Source organism: Ochotona curzoniae, unplaced genomic scaffold, assembly GCF_017591425.1.
Source record: "Ochotona curzoniae isolate NIBS_2020 unplaced genomic scaffold, NIBS_Ocur_1.0 contig_2364, whole genome shotgun sequence".
NCBI lineage: Eukaryota > Metazoa > Chordata > Mammalia > Lagomorpha > Ochotonidae > Ochotona > Ochotona curzoniae.
Window position 1 is genome coordinate 825,802 of NW_024465434.1, and position 13,128 is coordinate 838,929.

The window sequence follows — 13,128 nt, forward strand, 5'->3', positions numbered from 1 at the left end:
GTGGTTTTGATATTGCAACAGTTATGAATCGCTGTCAATCTAGCCACTCCGAGCAGTATGAGGGCTTTGAAAAATCAACTGATTGACATAGTCCATCATAGCTGAGATGGTTGGTTGACCTGTTCTGTCTTCTCTCTTGTCTTCATTAGGTTTCTGAGTCCAGCATTTAGATTAGGAAGATCTCCAAAGAAACTTCTTGTATGTGCTAACAAGTACAGGGCCTGGCACCGTCCATCGCTCCAATCAGCTGGTGGTTGCAGTTGCTGGGTTGGTTCTGTTTTCACTCCCGACTTCCACTGGAACCAATGGGTGTTGCCGTCCAGCCTAGTTCTGCCCAGCACATACTTGGCCCTCACATAAACCAGCGGGAGCTGCAGCCTAGGTTGGAGCGACCCACAATAACCCCCACCAGGCCCACTCCCTACCCTGGTTTGCCAGTAAGTGTAGCAGTAATCCAGTCTGTCCCACACCCCATTCCACCCCAGCCGCTATCTTAGTTATCTTAGTTTTATGTCCTGTGGAAGTGGTAACCCAAGAGGGATGAGCCCACTATTTCCCTCCCAGGCCTCTCCCACTCCCAGATTCCAGCTGATGCTGTGGCTAAGCCCAAACAACCCTCGCCCACTTTAATTTTGTTTGCACCAGTAGGAATAATCAGCCCAGCCCGGCTCTTCCCTGATCTGGTCCGCATGAGGCCCACAGGTGTGGTAGCTCTGCCTAGTCTGGTCTGCCCCCATCCCAGCCCATGCTCTCCTGCGGAAGTAGCTATCCTGCAAAGGAACCCTCCCTTATTCCCCTGCCGGCTCTGCCCACTTCCTTTCTTGTTCTCAGGCTGGTAGGGCGCTGCGGTCCCTTCCGGTACAGGCAACCTCACCTCGGCATTCCATAATGTGCACTAGTCTTTGTTGCGACCAACCCTAGGTCGACCCACACTGGTGCCTGGATTTGCCAGTGGATAATGGACAGATTCAGCCTGGTCTTGCCCCCACGTCTGCCAAGTGTATGCCAGTGGGTAGCTTTCCATGGCCTTTTCTGGGCTGTTTCCTATCATGTTTCTTGCGTTTACCTGCCGGGTCTGTGTCCTGAAAGGCAGATAGATGTACAGAGAGAAGAGACAAAGATCTTCCATCCGCTGGTTCACTCCTTAAATGGCTGCAATGTCCATGGCTGAGCTGATCTGAAGCCAGGAGCCAGGAGCCAGGAGCCAAGAGCCAGGAGCCAGGAGCCAGGAGCCATAGCCAGGAGCCAGGAGCCAGGAGCCAGGATCCAGGATCCTCTTCCGGGTCGTCAACATTAGGTACCCCGGGTCCCAAGACCATCCTGAACTACTTTCCTACTTCATAAGAAGGGAGCTGGATGGGAAGTGGAACAGCCAGGACATGAAGCAGTGCCCTATGGGAGCTCCGTGCTTGCAAGGTGAGGATTAGTCAATTGAGACATCATGCTGGACCCTGAAAACTTTTGGAAACTAAATTTGTTTTATTGTGTGGTTGCTACAGTTGTTTCAGATTGCTATTCAGTTACCAGATCTCATTTTTAATAGAAGTAGGAAATCTGGGTTTTGTTTTGCATGAGATCTTCTGATTTTCAAAAGAAACTACTTGAGAGAGAGAGATCTTTCATTCACTGAATTATAATTCAGTGAACTCTGCCCCACCCCCAACCCTCCTATTACCTGTAGTGGCTAAGGCTGGGCTGGCCCAAAGTCAGGAGCCAGGAACTCAATCCAGGCAGGAGCCGAACCACTTGAGCTGTCAGTGGCTTCTCCCAGGGGATACATTAGCAAGAAGCAAGCAGCAAGCAGCAGGAGCTGTAGCTGTATTTTGAACCTGGGCATTCTGATGTGAGATGAGGTGTCTTAACCAGTAGGCTAAGCCCCTGAGATCTTCAGATTTTTGTTGACTCAGTTTTTATTAAAAGTGTCCTTTAGCCTGAAGGAAAATTGTTTAGTCAACTCAGGGCTGGATGAAGGGAGATGCAGGCTTTGATACTGACATGAAATGGAGCCAGATCTGATCTCCCACTTTCAGGGATTCTTGTGACTCTGGCTTCCATTCACATTAGAAGGAAGCCAGGGACATCAGTTCCAAAGCCCGCCCCTCCGTAACCCTCCCATTGCAGAATTATTTTCTTCCCTTTACACCAGTAACGAGCTATTCAATGTGCTTCTGGATGAATCTATGTGATGCATGAGACTCAAGAGTCACAGGCCTGGCATGATAGCGTAGCAGCTTGAAGTCCTTGCCTCACATGTGCCGGGATCCACATGGGCACCAGTTCATGTCCCGGAGGCCCAGTGGATGGCCCAGGGCCTTGGGACCCTGCACCCGCAAGGGAGACCCAGGAGAAGCTCCGAGCTCGTGGCTTTGGATCAGCTCAGCTCCGACTGCTGTGGCCACTTGGGGATTGAACCATGGGACAGAAAATCTTCCTCTCTGTCTCTCTTTCTCTCTGTATATATCTGCCTTTTCAATAAAAATGAATAAAAAAAAATTTTTAAAGTTACATGATTTCTCACTTTTTTCCTTGTGCCTGCTGTCTATCATAGCAGCAGCCTGCACACGTCTCAGGTTAGCTGGTTATTTTATTTTGTTTTAATTTTTAGGCTTTTCAAAGATTCATTTTAAAATTTCCTGTCCAAACCATGAAGTCCGTATCATACACAACGAGAATTGGCAATATAATCACTTCTTTCCTCCTCATCTCATTTTCATTTTTGTGACATTATGTGTTAAACCATGATTAGGTATCAGGAAGCAAAGCTCAACTTAGCAGAAATGCCCTGGCTTTGGGCTTTTCAGTTAGCCGGGCTGGTGAATCGAGGATTACTTCCTATTTTAACTTTGAACTGTGCACACATTTTAAAAACTCTAGTGCTAGCACTTGCAGTTGGGTAGGCGACACTGCAGATTTGATTTGTATGAGGATTGATTTCTCTGATTCCTGAACCATCTGGGCTTTGGATGCCACTTGGAAGTGTCATTTTCATTTTAAAAGAACACTCAGATGTAAGAAAATCAATGCAAAAGGGACTACTTCCTGTCTCTGTCCTGTGTTGTCAAGGTCTCCCTGTCACAGGTTCATGGTGCGCAGGTAACCTTAGTAACCAGGATGGTTGAATTGCTATGTAAAAGACCCCAGGCCGTGCTAACATCTCCAGCTTAAGCTGCTAGACTCAGAGTTTACTTTTCTTCCCAGTGATGATCTGCACGGAAGACTCGACTTCTAGAACGTTTTGCACACAAAATCAAGGGTGTTATGAAGGCCAAGTGTGTACGGCCTTCCCTCCCAAACCCTCTCAACCGTTCTTGCAACAGGGTTTCTATTTGAGCAACACTGCTCCACAAAAGGAAATCTGGCATTTTAGTATGTCAGGGATGGGGACAGGGAGACAACAGTTCGTAGGGGCATTAAAAAAACATAGAATGAAGATAGTCGCACCTGAGGACCCCTGAAAGCAAAATGTGTTCTCATCGGTACTCACGACCAGAAGCAGAGTGAAGATGAGGGAATTCTCGCTAGTTGTCATGGCACAAAAGGGAATGGTAATCAGAAAGCTAACCGCGTGAAAACATAGCATTAACTTCCTAAATGGCGATATTTGTGCACACTTGGGAAATTTCACCAGGGAAGCTATTTTCTACTTTTTAGCTTGAAATTAATGATTTTTCCAGTCAATGAATGCCCTACCTTTATGGCACTCCTTTCCTCATACATTATGTTGGGAAAATATTCAGTTCAATGATTATTTTCTAACCTCTGCTGAAATACTGGCTATCCTTCCCTGTGTAGAAAATGAAATGGCACCTCGACTGGAGGTGTGCCCGACTGTGCAGCCTCGCATGAGGTAACCTGCGACAGGACAGTGCTGTTTAATAATTTACTCCCCCACACACCCGAAAAAAAGGCCAAGAACTTGGAAATGTTAACTGGAAAACTGATCATGAGATATGGTTATTGACTGAATTTACTGTACCCCATAAACAAGTGCAATTAAAATAAGAAAAAAAAGTAGAGTAAAAAATCAGCAATCAGAAACAAGCGCATTTAAAAAATATTTATTTGTTTTTATTTGAGAGGCAGATTTTTACACAGAGAGAAGGAGAGACAGAGGGAGAGGTCTTCCATCTGCTGGTTCACTCCCCAGATGACTGCAGAAGCTGGAGCTTCTTCTGGGTCTCCCATGTGGATGCATGGTCCCAAGGAACTGAGCCATCTTCTGCTGCTTTCCCAGGCCATGAGCAGGGGACTGGATGGGAAGTGGAACAGCTGAGACAGGAACTGGTGCCCATATGAGATGCCAGCCCATGCAGGCAGATTAACTGCTATGCCATCATGCTGGCTTCTGGTTCTTGTGTGTGTGTGTGTGTGTGTGTGTGTGTGTGTGTGTGTGTGTGTGTGACATTAGGAGTCTCTAGGTCCAGCACCATGGCTTATCAGGCACCAGTCTAAGCTGTTATTTGCAGCACTGGACTCCCCATGGGCTTTGGTTCAAGTCCTGGCTGCTCCACTTCTGATCCAGATCCCTGTTTATGTGCCAGGGAAAGCAGTGGAAGGTGGCCCAAGTACTTGGGCGCCTGCACCTATGTGGGAGACCTGGAGTAAGCTCCTGGCTTGGAATTGGTTCAGCTCTGGCTGTTGTGGCCTTTTGGAGAGTGAACTAGTACATGAAAGAGCTCAAATAGTTCTGTTCCTTTTCTGTTCAAGACGACCCAATTCAAGTCTGTGTTCATTAAGTCGAAACTGTTTCGAGTTAACTGTCTGGTGTCTCAGTGGCAAACGTCCTTTCCGTGGAGCACAAGCCTGTACTACACAGGAGAACATGGCTAAGATGTGCTTGTCATACTGTGGAGATTCCTTCAGGCTCCAGCCCCCAGGAATAAACCCTCAAGGTGAGGAGATTCTCTTTCATAAAATGTCATTTTGCCTTTTGTCAATGCATCAGAAGTCCTCCTAAGTGCCAAGCACCTAAACAAGTATTTTCACATTCAAGGTCAGCACACCATGAAGAACCAAGCAAATCTAGGCAAAAGACATGGCTTTCCATCTTTTCTAACCAAATCCACTGGTTATAAGGCGGTTTGTTGTCTTGAGGTGTGAGTTTTGGGGAATAAATCCTGCCTTTTCCTGTTTTATTTTGTTTGTCTTTTCTAGCTTATGATGGTTTATGGAAGTTGGGGCGCTAAATATTCTTTCCTTTTACATAGGCATCAGCTGGAAAAAAAAATCTTCTAGTTTAAATTAGGGAGAAACTGACTTAAAGCGAAAAATAGGAAGATTGAGATTACTGCTCCACAATACACATTGCTTCTGGTCCCAGGAGGCTTGGGAATATGTCTACTGTTTGTTAGATGGATTACAATCTATGAAACATAGGATTCAGGGTAGCAGGATAGGTGTGATTTCAGGGCCAAATGTTGGTTCTGATGTGATTTTAGTATGGGAAATAATCCTGGAAATGACCAATAGGTGGCGGTGCCTCACTGCTATTGTTGGAAGGCTACTTGCTCTCTGCTTTGTGGCCAGGAACAATTTCTGTAGAGAACTATGATTCCTGCCCTCTGTCCCCAGGAATGAGGTTGGCACAGGTGGTCTTAACGTATCTCTGGTAACCTTGTTTTCTGTTAGGTTTTTGCTGAGGCTGTAATTTGTTAGCAAACTGTTTAGTGACTATCTCGATTTTTGGGGGGAGATATTGAAAAGAAACTCAGGTCAGTTTTTATCATGAATCTGTGTTTTCTTTTGGATGATTATCATTTTCCCAGGACAGCAGTCACGTGCTGGCTGCATGGAGAGTGAGGAATTGGTAGCCTGATCACAACGTTCTGAGGAGCTGTAGGCAGGTTGCCGGCAGAGACACCTGCTTGCTGCGCCTTCTCTCAGCTGCAGGGTAGGAGGTCTGGACTGGAGGTTCCCGGATTGCTTCCTTCTTTGCCAGTGCCAGATTCTCTGGATTTCATTGCAAAAGGATGAAGTATAGGATATTCCAAAAGCCATTTAACTTGGTCTCAAGTTCTTAATTTCATAGCATGGTATATATGGACAAGACTGTTGTTGAATGTCAGCAGTAATTTTCACTCCCGAAATTCCAATATGTAGAATGAAAAATCTGAAGCTTTAGAGAGATAATGGTTTAGTGCTTTATTTTTTGCTATAAATGTTTTAGAAACCACTGGTCTTGTATTTGAAACATTTACAATTTTTTGGATCACAAAATTGACATTAAGGAATCCCACAGGGCAGGCTAACCCTCTGCCCTGTGACTCCAGAATCCCATATGGGAACTTCTTCAAGAAGATTGCATTTTTTTCTCATTAGAAAATTAATTATTGGACAATCGGTTCTAAGAATGTATGGTTAATGATCTAACTTCATTGAGAACATAGAAATAGATGAGAATTACTCATTATAGCAAGTTTATAAAAATAAGATGCATATTAGATTAGATTAGAACTAGATATTTATAGAAAAATATTCCTTTATGAATATTTGAAGAACATTGTTAGTGCTGAATACTTTTTTCCTTTGAAACTTGGAAAGGTGTGAAATCTTTTGAACATGTTGACAATAGTTGCTATAGAAAAAGCTGCAAAATAAGTGCTAATGTAATATTTTTCTTTAAATTCCAAGTCATACAAATGATTAAAAAATGCTCTACGTACCGGCAGACTTTCCACTCCACTGCATATGAAATGTTTTTTTTTGTTTTAATCATTTACTTTCACTTTTATTCAAAAGGCAGAAAGAGAGAAAGAACTATATTTGCTGATTCATTTCCAAATGTCTGGAGTAGCCAGGATTGGGCCAGGCAGAGTGCTGGAAATTGATCCATGTCTCCCACGTGCGTGACAGGGACCAAGTAATTAATACCATCACCTGCCCCATCCTGTGTTGGTGTGCGTTAGTGGAACCATGTTTGAAAGATTGGGACTTAAACCAGGCACTCTGAGATGGGATGGGACATCTTAGCTGGTGACTTCTGTCTGTACCACTTGGCTTTCCTTCTGTGAAACTTCGTTTTCCCTGTTACTCACGGAAAACATAATTTCCTTGGGAGAATTATCACCCCTTGTCATAACTGCACAACTTCCTTATGATTTGAAACTTAAAAAGTAGCAGTTTGCATTAGCAGTAAGGACCATTTCAGGTTCATGGCAAATTTTGCTGATAGAAGAAACAAATACACCAAAAAAATTTGTCATTCATCCTGTGAATGAAACAAAGGAGAAAATATTCATAGAATCAGTGATTCATAGTTATTCTTGTTGAGGTGAAAAACCATATTTTGAGAAGAACAACAGTTCAGTGGACAAATGTCATAACACATGGAATGACATAAGCTATACTCTTAACTGAATGAAGGAAGAAAAATGTTTTCTTTGCAAGGACAATTTTGATGCAATTGAGATATTACGTCTACAAAGTCCTACTCATCGTTGATGAGTAACTTGCTTTTTAATGATGACCCTTTGTTTGAGGTACGTATATTCTGACAAGTACCTCCTGTCTCCACTCCCTGAATAGAACATCTGAAGGTTGGTATTATTCTTTATGAATGCTTTCCGTATTGTGTCTGCAACATGCGCTCCTTCTGAGTGCCAAATCCAATTCCAGCAACCAGAATCAAGTGACCTCTTGGTCCAGCGACAAGTCTCAGGTTGGGGAAACCAAAGAGTGTGAGAGGTGGCCTTGGCTGCAGAGATTATTGAGCTGCTTGTTAGTGCAGATGGTATATTAGTTCTGGACCAGTTTACTTGTTTATCTGAGAGGTCTGGAGTTCCAACTAGGACTTAGGGAAGAGAAGAAAGTACATAGGAATCTGCATTTACTATGAGAGCCAAGAAACTCACTTTATTTAATTTCAGTCCTCTGTTACTCAACTTACCTTTTCTATCATCAATATTTAAAATATACTGCTTAGGAAGGAAGAAGATTTGTTTTGGCTCATGAATTTTGGATGTTCAGAATCCAGGATCAGAATGTCCTACTAGTTGGATTTCTGGTGAGGGAAGAGGAGAGCCTGGGCTGAGGACTACATGGTGAGCAGGGAGAGAACGGCAAGGCTTGACTCAGATTTTAAAGAGTCAACTGAGAAATTTACCTTTGGAGGGCACAAGCCCTGTGTGACCTAAGGGTGTCTCACTTGGCCAAGGTCCTGGACACCATAATTGAATCAAGACTGCAGCCTTTTAGTATCATCCATTCATGACTTTGTGACTTAACCATCTGCATCAGTTGGGGAACCAAGTCATATGTAAAGTATTGAATTCTTCTCCGAGCTCCTCTTCACATATAATGCACAATCATTTCATCCCCCAAAGTCTCAATGTCTTAACTGAGCCCAACATTAATCATGAAAGCCAGTCTGATTTGAAGCACAAGGCAAACTCCTTGGCTGTGAGCCTATAAAAATCCAACTTACAAAGATAGTCATTTGGTCTAGTGGTTATGCCACTGGCTTAGGTGCTCATGTGCCATATTGGAGTACCTGGGTGTGATACACCTCTAGTTCCCACTGAGGGCGGCATGCAGGAGCAGCGTGCAGGAGCTCCAACCTTGCCTCAGACCTGATTTTCATTTGTAGCTCTGATGGAAGCCTCCAGGTTCCCACAACTGTTTCATTCTGTATGCCTGCAAAGCCAGCATCACATGAATGATGCTGGGGTCTGCTGCCAGCACACGCGATACCCAACCCCATTGCACCACTGCTGTAACCCCCAGAGTGCTTCTTGACAAAGCACTCAGAAACAAATTCCCAGGAAATCTTGGGCAAGCTCATGGAAAGTACCAGAGACTTTCCCAAAGCAGCTCTGAGGCCTTGAAACTCTGACATGGTTTTGGAGTCTTCCTCCCATTAATTAGCCAGTGAGCACATGGCTCTTTTTTTTTTTCACCTGCATTAAACTCTTTAGCAAGTGGTTTTTCCTTCTTATTTTCTTATGTTGACCAAGCCTTCTTTTCCTTGTTTCTCTGGCCGGGTTGCCAATATCTCCAGTTTTTGTGCTCTGCAACTTTGTGGTCAGTGTGACTCACAAATATCATCCAATAACACCCATGCTGCAGCCTGATCACTTGTCTGCCTTGAAATCACCTTGGAAAAAAAAATCCAGCATCATTAAGCTCAGCTTTGCACAAAGTCTCAGGTTCTTTGCCACAGCGTACCAAGAATGGCTTTTTTTTTCTTAAAGATTTATTTGTTTTATTGGAAAGGCAGATGTACACAGGGGAGGAGACAGAGAGGAAGATCTTCTGTCCAATGATTCACTCCCCAAGTGGCTGCAATGGTCGGTGCTGTGCCTATCCGAAGCCAGAAGCCAGGAGCCAGGAACTTCTTCCAGGTCTCCAAGATGGGTGCAGGGTCCCAAGGCTTTGGGCTGTTCTCTTTTTGCTTTCCCACGCCACAAGCAGGGAGTTGGATGGGAAAGTGGAGCAGCTGGGATTAGAACCGGTGCCCATATGGGATCCTGGAGCATTCAAGGCAAGGACTTTAACCATTATGCTATCACGCCGGGCCCAAGAATGGCTTTTAGTCCAATTCCTAGTGCAATCCTCTTAGCAAATTTAAATTAGATAATGTTTTTAAGGCCTGATAGTGTATGCCAAAATTTCATCTAAAAATAAAATTTAAGAATTCATTTATTTTTATTTGAATGGCAGAGGGAGAAAGATGAAAAAGAGAGTGACAGGGATGGAGAGATCTCTCATTTGCTGGTTCATTCTCCAAATGCCTCCAAGAGCTGGGAACAGGGCAGGCTGAAGCCAGGATCCAGAAGCAATCCAAAAACTCGGTACTTGAACTGTCACTATCACATTAGCAGAAAGCTAGACTATGAAGCAGAGCTGGACTTTGAGCCAAGGAACTCTGATATGGGCTGCTGGCTTTTAAAGTGGCACTTAACAGCTGTGCCAAATGCATGTCCTGACACTTCATTCATTTTGTGACTTATTACCATTCTATTGTGTATACCGCACTGTGCTTATTCATTCATGTATCAAAGCACGTTTGGGTGGTTTCCTCTTTTTAGCTATTGTGAATGCTGTTGTTATGGATCTTGCTGTACGTTGTACAAAAGGTGACCTTTTCAAGAAATTGTATTTTGCATTCCTTTTACTTGACAATGGCAAACTAAACTTCCCAGAAAACTAAATGTAAATTGTGCTTTGAGCTGAGACTTGATACTTTCTTCTTGTGTGTGTGCATGTGTGTGGCATATTTGGTAATTTTCACTTATTTTAAAAACATATCTACATGATCATTTTGAATATTTTTATTTTTTTTAAGATAGCCTACTTTAAATTTACATGATAGTCCAAGGCATAATGGCTATACTAAACAAAAAGTTCAATAAAAGCGAAAAAGCTAAAAAGATGATAGTTCAGCAGGAAAATAGGCAACGGCTATAAACCAGAATCAAATGAAAGATGTTTGGCTTTACTCATATAAAGTAAAACTTAAAATAGTTACAGAAGCATTAGTGTTATAATATTATGCAATTCCTATCATTTGTTTGATAACATTTAAAAGAAAGGCTTATAAAACACCATTTGCAGCAAAAATAATACATGCAAGCTTTCTTCTTTTTTTAATTTTAGCTCCCACATATCAGGAAGAACATATGGTATTTGTCTTTCTGTGTTTGTTCCAACCATTTGCTGCCAATGGTAGAATTTTGTCCTTTTAGTAGCTCAATAATATTTCAGTGTGTGTGTGTGTGTCTGTGTATCAGATAACCATATGTACATGTGTATACATACCACATTTCCTTCTTTGAGTAATCTGACGATGACTACCTTGGCAAATTGTAGTTTTGTATATATTCCCTCATTGTTATTCTTTTTCTTAAAAAGATTTATTTATTTTTATTTGAAAAGCAGATTTACAGGGAAAGAGAAACAGAGAGCGAAGGTTTTCCATCTGCTGGGTTACTCCTCAAATGGCTGCAATGGCAAGAGCTGAGCTAACTGAAGTTAGGATCCAGGAGCTTCTTTCGGGTCTCCCATGCTGGTGCAGGTTCCTAAGGACCTGGGCCATCCTCTGTTGCTTTCCAAAGCAGAGCTGAATCTGAAGTGGAGTGGCTGGGATTTGAATCAGTGCCCATATGGGTTGCTAACGCCTTGGGGCTGGAAGATTAGCTTGTTGGGCCGTGGGGCCAGTCCTTCATTTTATTTACATTATTTTCTGGATTTTTCATATGTTTGTCCTTTCTAGTAAACCTGAAGGTAGTTTGGTTTGTTTTCTCTCTATAATGTCAAATGCTTTTGGAGTTTTGTTTTGCATCATATTGAACTTAAACAATTGTGACACAATTGATATTATTATAATATTTAGATATCTTAATTCAAATACTATCATTTAGCAGTCTATTATCCAGGTTTAGATAATTATGCCTTCAATGAAATTTTAAGCTTGTTAGCATGATTTCTCAGTATTAGTTGCTAATAACAGACTATCGTTGGAAATGTTAAACTATTATGGCTATTTTTAATGGAATATTTTCCATTTTTTGTTCTACTCTACTTAATTTTTATTTATTAATTTTGTTGCTGCATACATGATAGATTACTAGTTAATATTTTACTTGATTTTTAAAAGGATTTATTGATTTGGACCCTGATTAGGATGACAGTGCCCTTGAGTCTGGGAGCCCTCTCCAGGAAGTGGCTGGAGGTATGAATGGTGGGTTGGCTGTATTTTAGAACCCAGTTACATGTAACTACTAATGATAATAGCACGTTGGAAAATAAAGGAAGCAGGGTTGCTTCGCACTTCGTGTAGATACTGCTACACCAAGTGACAGAGTAGCACATTCTACACCAAGTGACAGAGTAGCACATTCTGGTGAGAAGTTGCCTGGAGAAACACACCCTACCAGGAATTCTCCAAATTCTTGAGGAGGGCTGCGGGCATCACATGGCAGGGAGCCTCAAGCCAATTAATTTGGAAAATTAGCTTCAGAAGGCTGGAAGAGTTGGGAACGGCCAGTGCCTTGGGTTGGATGGCAGAAATAGTAAGTTTCTGATGTTTTGGAAGCTTTAGCGATAATTTGTTCCCAAAGGAGGGACCCTTTATAAAAGTGATTCTTAGGACTTTAAAGGGTCGTGGGCATGGGTTTGAGATGTTGATCAAAACGATGTTTTCTCCTTTAATAAATATGTATACTCTATTGTGTATTATTGTAGGAGTTTAGTGGAAGCTATGGATCCCACCAATAAGATGCTGGACCATGAAACTTGGAGCAATACTTGAATTGAAAGTAGAACATGATGTATTTTTTTTGAGTTTGTCATGGCATTTAGGGTCCAATTATGCATCTTTAATACACCATTTTGTTATTGAGATAATTTCTTTTCTTAATTCAATTTATTGCTTGAGTCCTTATCCGTATTAAAAAAGAAAATAATGGCTTTTGGAAAGTGCGAATTCCAGGGCAAGTTTTTAGTATTTATTGTTGGGACTTAGGATTTTTGTCTGTAATAAAAATTTTGTACCCTTTTTTCTAACTGGGGTGTGTCATATCAGAAAATCTGGCTCTTTCAAGTTTTGAGAAGAACTGAAGTATTGTGATTACCAAAAGAGATATTTCATTTCAAAGTTGTTGAAAGGTTTTCTGCATAGTTCAAAGGAGAAATAAAATCACCTCATGTATTAAGATTATTTGACATTTTCTTAAAGCTGCAATAAGAAGCAATTTGGTAATGTGTTGGTCAACACTTGCTTTGGGACTATGAATTAAAAGTAATGATGTTTTCAGGGAATAAGGCAGTTTTCAAGGGTTCCATGAGACACATTTCAAGAGCCTCCGTGTCTATGTGCATCATCTCAGCCACGTCATCAGGAGCTATGTAGTAAAGGTTTTGGTCTTTGTTCCAAGTTTCTTGGAGAGTGAATTCTAAACTCTTGGAGTGTCCCTCAATGACAGGAGTGCCTTTTATTTGTAATGAGCCCCTCAAACCAAGCCCATGTTTATGCTCATGAGGTAATTCATGGGTATGTCTACTCAGTTTGGGGATGAGGATTGGCCCTGCTGGAAAGACCAAGCACGTGATTAAAGGTTGAAGCCTTGGGCCAGGTGGGCTCACTGAAACCTCCAGGGAGGAAAAGCAGGCTGAGGATTGAACGCAGTCACG